Source organism: Equus caballus, chromosome X, assembly GCF_041296265.1.
Source record: "Equus caballus isolate H_3958 breed thoroughbred chromosome X, TB-T2T, whole genome shotgun sequence".
Taxonomy (NCBI): domain Eukaryota; kingdom Metazoa; phylum Chordata; class Mammalia; order Perissodactyla; family Equidae; genus Equus; species Equus caballus.
Window position 1 is genome coordinate 77,810,691 of NC_091715.1, and position 6,154 is coordinate 77,816,844.

Sequence of the window (6,154 nt, forward strand, 5' to 3'; positions counted from 1 at the left end):
AAGGGACATTTCTCCAAATTATAACAGAAAAACTGACAAGTCCAACAATTGACCTCAGAAAAGGAAAAACAAGAGTGGAAATTCAACAATTGTTGGCTTGATAAAAAGAGAAAGCTCTAATTTGGACCAAATAACAACCCAGTCTTACCAAAGACTCTAAAATTTACACTTCTAACCACTGTAACTGCATTTAACCCTTGGTATACTGACAAAATCACAGCATTCCTGAATCAATATTTGTGGGGAAGTATTAACAAGGCCACAAAAAGTGCCTACCTCACTTTTCCCATTTGTCCAAAATACAATCCAAGGAATCCTGATGGAACTGCTCCTGGACATTTTAAACTGCCTAATGGACTGTTTGAGGTTTGACAAATGGATTTCATACTACCACCTCCATCTCATGGATATACATATGTTTTAGTCAGGGTCTGTATGTTTTCTCACTGGATTCAAACCTTCCCTTGCAGACAGGCTACTACCTCTTCTATGGTTAAAGACCTTTTGGAAAATATCTTTGCCTGGGAAACTCCTCTTGAACTTTATAATGATTGAGGAACCCACTTTACTGGTCAGGTACTTTGACAGGTCTTGCTCTTTGAGAGGTTTTATGATACTTTTACTGTTTTAGCAACCCTCAATTCTCTCATTTAGTTGAACACACTAACACCATTACTAAGACTCAGTTGGGAATATTTTTATAGACCCTTCAAATACCTTGGCCAAAAGCATTGTCATTGGTCTTTCTGATATCTCAGATCCATCTCTTTGGAAACTTGTACACTCTCACCCTTTGAGATAGTCACAGGCTGCTCAATGAATTTGGTTCCTACTTCTTTTGATCCACAGCTCATATAAGAAGATCTACCCCAATGCCAAAAGGGCCTAACTGCTTCCAGTAAAAATAACCATGTTTTGGTATGGCAATCTTTTCATAGTGCACTCCAGGGAGACAAAGACCTTAAGCATCACACCTTGCAACCTGGAGATTTCATATATTGGAAAACATACCTCCAGAAGAACTCTCTTCAACTTCACTGGAAAGGCCCCTGTCAGGTACTGTTATCTAACATTTTTGCTGAAAAACCCCAAGGAATAAACTTGTATTCATATGACACAGCTAAAGAAAGCACCAAATCCTGATTGGACCGGCACATGATTGGGTGACTTAAAAGTAAAGACTTCCCAGAATTGAAGCAGATGACATCTGATGAGACTGCTTTCCAAAGATGTCCAGAGCAGGCCTGTTGGAAGTTTGCCTTTTAAACCTTTGATGATGACATAACATTTCAGATGATCTCCAATGCCTATGATCTTGATAACATATAAACTTTAGGAAAAAAAAAATGCCTCAGTGTTCTCCCTCCTACCTTTCTTTGTTACTTGAATGTGACTGCAATAGTTTTCCAATCTGTGCACTTTCTCTCTGACGTGGGACATGACACCCAGGAAAGGTCTTTCCTGCCATCAAGGGACAAAAGGCCAATGAAACCTCAAAACTGTGACTCTTGTTCTGTTATGCTTTCAGATAAAGATCTTGATAAAAAGGGGAAAACATGAAAATTAATGAACAAACTAAACCCAAAGTTAGCAAAGAAAACAAAGGTAATAACAAGAATCAGAGTGGAACAAAATAAGAGACCTTTTATTTGTTTTTTTAATTCAATGTAATAATGTGTGGTTGAGAAAGTTTTCATCTATATTTATCAGGGATATTAATCTATAGTTTTCTTTTCTTGTAGCGTCCTTCTATGACTTTTGTATCAAGGTAAGGCTGGCCTCATAAGATGAGTTTTAACTGTTCCTTCCTCTTCAATTTTTTGGAATAGTTTGAGAAGGCTTGGCTTATACTCTTATTTAAATGTTTGGTAGAATTTACTATTAAAGTTACTATGTCCTGAGTTTTTCTATGTTGGGAGGCTTTTTTTGACTACTATTTCAAACTCCTAGCTCATTATTGATCTGTTCAGATTTTCTATTTCTTCCTGATTCAGTTTTTTGTAGGTTGCTTGTTTCTGGGAATTTATTAATTTCTTCTGGGTTATCCAACTTGTCACCATATTATTCTTCATAGTAGTCTCTTATTTATTTCCATAGTACCAGTTTTAATGTCTCCTCTTTAATTTCTGATTTTATTTATTTGAGTTTTCTTTCTTCTTGTCTTAGTCTAGTGAAAGGTTTTTCAAATTTATTTTTCTTTTTGAAAAACTAGCTCTTAGTTTTGCTGAACTTTTCTACTGCTTTCTGGTCTCTTATTTTGTTCCACTCTGATTCTTGTTATTACCTTTGTTTTCTTTGCTAACTTTGGGTTTAGTTTGTTCTTTTTGTAGTTCCTTGAGGTGTAAAGTTAGGTTGTGTATTTGCAATCTTTTTATTTTCTTAATACACACATTTACTCCCCTTCATAACTGGTTTGTAGCTTCTCACGTGTTTTGGTATATTGTGCTTCCTTTTTCATTTGTTTCAAGATTTTTTTAAATTTCCTTTTTGATTTATTATTTGACTTATTGGTTGTTCAGGAGAATGTTGTTTAATTTCCACTTGTTTGTATATTTTCAATCTTTCCTGTTGTTTATTTCTAGTTTCATATCACTGTGGTTGGAAAAGATACTTGGTATGATTCAATCTTATTAAATTTGTTAAAACGTATTTTGTGTCCTAGCTTATGGTCTCTATCCTGAAGAATGTTCTGTGTGCAGTTGAGTAGAATGTAAATCTGCTGCTTTTGGATGGAATGTTCTATAGTTATCTGTTAGATCCATTTGTTCTAATGGATGGTTCAAGTCCAAAGTTTCCTTGTTGATTTTCTGTCTGGATGACCTATCCTTTGCTGAAAGTGGGGTGCTGAAGTCCCCTAATATTATTGTATTGCTGTCCCTTTCTCCCTTCACATGTATTAGTGTTTGTTTAATATATTTGGGTGCTTCCATCTTGATTGTGTATACATTTATGATTATATATTATTTATGACATGACATTTTATAATTATTTAATGACATTCTTTGTTTCTTGTCACCATTTTTGCTTTGAAGTCTACTTCATTCTATATATGTATAACTATCCCCACTTTCTCTTGTTTTCAACTCCCATGGAATGCCTTTTTCCACCCCTCCTCTTTCAGTCTATGTGTGTCCTTTAAGCTGATGTTCATCTCTTGTAGGAAGCATATAGTTGGATCTTTTTTTTTTATCCATCCAGCCACTCTGTGCCTTTTGATTGGTGAATTCAATCCACTTTCACTTAGAGTAATTGTTGATACATAAAGACTTATTAATACCGCTTTATTAATAGTTCTCTGGTTATTTTATATTTTTGGTTTTTTCCTCTGTTTTTGTCTACTTTTGTAAATTGATGATTTTCCATTGTAGTGTGCTCTGTTTCTCCTTTTCTAAAATCCTAAATCAATCTATTCTATGCAATTTCTTTGTTGTTACCGTGAGGCTTACATGGAACATCTCATACATGAGAGTCTATTTGAAGCTGAAAGCAACTTAACTTTCATTGTGTACAAAAGGTCCACCCTTTTATTCTCCCACCTCTTATATTTTTGATGTCATAGTTTACCTATTTTTATATTGTTTATTCATTAACCAATATAGTAGCTATAGTTATTTTTAATATTCGTTTCCTTTAATTTTTATACTATACTTAAGTGGTTAACACACCATCTAAATCACAAAATTAGAGTTTTCTAAATCTGACCATATATTTACCTTTCCCGGTGTGTTGTATACCGGTGTGTTGCTTATGTTTTCATGTCACTGATTAGTATCTTCTCATTTCAGCTTGAAGATCTCATTTTAGCGTTTTTTTCAAGGCAGATCTACTAGTGATGAACTCCCTCAGCTTTTGTTTTCCTAGAAAAGTATTTCTGTTTCATATCTGAAGGATAATTTTGCCAAATGAGTTTCTTCTTTGGCAATTTTTTCTTCCACCACTTTGAATGTGTCATTCCTAGCCTCCTAGGCTGTATAGTTTTTGCTGAGAAAATTACTAATAGCCTATTAGGGGTTCTTTTGTTGGTTATAATCTTTTTCCTCTGGCTGCTTTTAGGGTTCTCTCTTCGTTTTTGATTTTCAACAGTTTCATTATAATGCGTCCTGATGAAGGTTTATTTGCACTGAGATAATGGGATGATCTGTTAGCTTCATGAACTTGATGTCCATGTCTCTCCCCAGGTTTGGGAAGTTCTCAGATATTAGCTCTTTAAACAAACTTTATGGCCACTTCTTCCTGGAAGAAAGGTAATAATGTCAGTGACTACCTAGATTAAACTAAAAAAATTAGGAATAGAAGGAAAATTCTTTAACCTCATAAAAGTCATTTAAATATAACCCATTGCTTCTATCAATGTCAAAGATGAAAGACTGAATGATTTTCTCTTATGATGAACAACAAGACAAGGATGACTGCTCTTGCAACTTATATGCAACATTGTTCTGGATATCCTATCTGGTGCAATTAAAAAAGAAAAAGAAAGAAATGATGTATAGATTTGAAAGGAAGAAATAAAACTGTGCTTATTTGCAGGTACCATGATTGTCTACATAGAAAATCACAAAAATTGACAAAAAATATTCTTTGAAGTAAAAAGTGAGTTTAGCAAAGTCACAAATACAAAGTAAGCACAAAAAAATCAGTCATATTTATACGCACTACCAATGAACAATCAGAAATTGATCTGTAAAAAAATCACCATTTACAATAGCTCTTTAAAAAATGAAATACTGGAGTGATGTCAGCAACATGATAGAGTGAGATTTTCCCTTTGTCTCCCCACGTCAAACTGCGACTAAATGGATATTCACTAATGAGCAGAGGATACCCCCACAGTACATCAGGACTCCTGAGAGACTCACACAGCTATACATCTGAAGGTGGATGGACTAGCCCCAGGGAGGTGGTGGAGATAGGTGAGCAGTCTCTGGCCACCAGGCAGCCCAGTACATATGTGCAACTGCTCTCCCAGCTGGAGCAAAGATATCACCACTGCAGCCCTGAGGGTGGCAGCATGGCTTGGTGTGACTGCAGAAACAGGTAACGGCAGACCTGAACCCCTATGTGATTGCTTCCCCATCTGGTGGGGGAGTCCACAGGGCTGCACAGTCCACAGGGAGCAACTCAGGCTTGGACCCAGTGGGTAAACCTCATACACCAAGCACAAAAGCTGGTGCAACCTAGGAGCGACATAGCTACATAGCTGCAACCCCAGGGAGAATGAGCTCCAGTCTGCCTGGAATGCCCATAGTACTGTTGTGGCCTGAAGGCAGAAGTGTTACTTAACGCAATTGGAGGAGCATGTGGCAGCAGCCCTGAGCCCCCATATGATCGTTCTCTGGTCAAGTGGGAGAGCCCAGAGTCCCACCATGGTCCCAGGGAGTGGCTCTGCCTCTCACCCAGTGGGAAGGCCCTGTCAACCAAGCACAAGAGCTGATGCAAGCTAGGTGCAGGCCTAGGAGCAGACAGCAGTGTATCTGCAGCCTGGATGAATGAGCTTCTGGCTGCTCCAAATGGCCAAAGTACCACTGTTACCCTAAAGTGGGGAATGTGACTCACCAGGACTATGGGAGCAGACAGTAGCAACCCTGAGCCCTCAGATGATCACTCATCTGGTAGAACAGTCCACAGTCCTACTACAGTCCCAGGGAGTGGCTTTGGTCTGGACCCAGTGGGGAGGAGAAGCCCCCAAGCACAATAGCTTGTGCAACCTAGGAACAGACAGCAGCAGAACTGTGAGTCTGGGAGAATGAGCTCCTGGCTGCCTGGAATGCCCGCAGCACCACTGTGGCCCCAAAGAGTGCATCATGTCTTGGTGGGACTCTGGGAGCAGGCAGTCTCAGCCCTGAGCCCCCATGTGGTTGCTTTCCCATTTGAGGGGAGAACCAACAGGGTCACTGTGATGCCAAGGAGTGGGCCAGGCTCAGACAGGCACAGCTGATAGATATTGCAGCAGGCTCAGATTACACATCTTCTGCCTGAATCACAGTGGTGACAGGTGGAACCTCTGACCAGATACTATCACTAGGCAATGACACAAATTCACTCCATCCAATGGTATGAAGAAATATATTAATACTCCAGACCAGAAGGAAAAATACAAACACCCAGAAGTCAATCCTGAAGTCACAGAAATCTACAATGTAAATGACAGAGA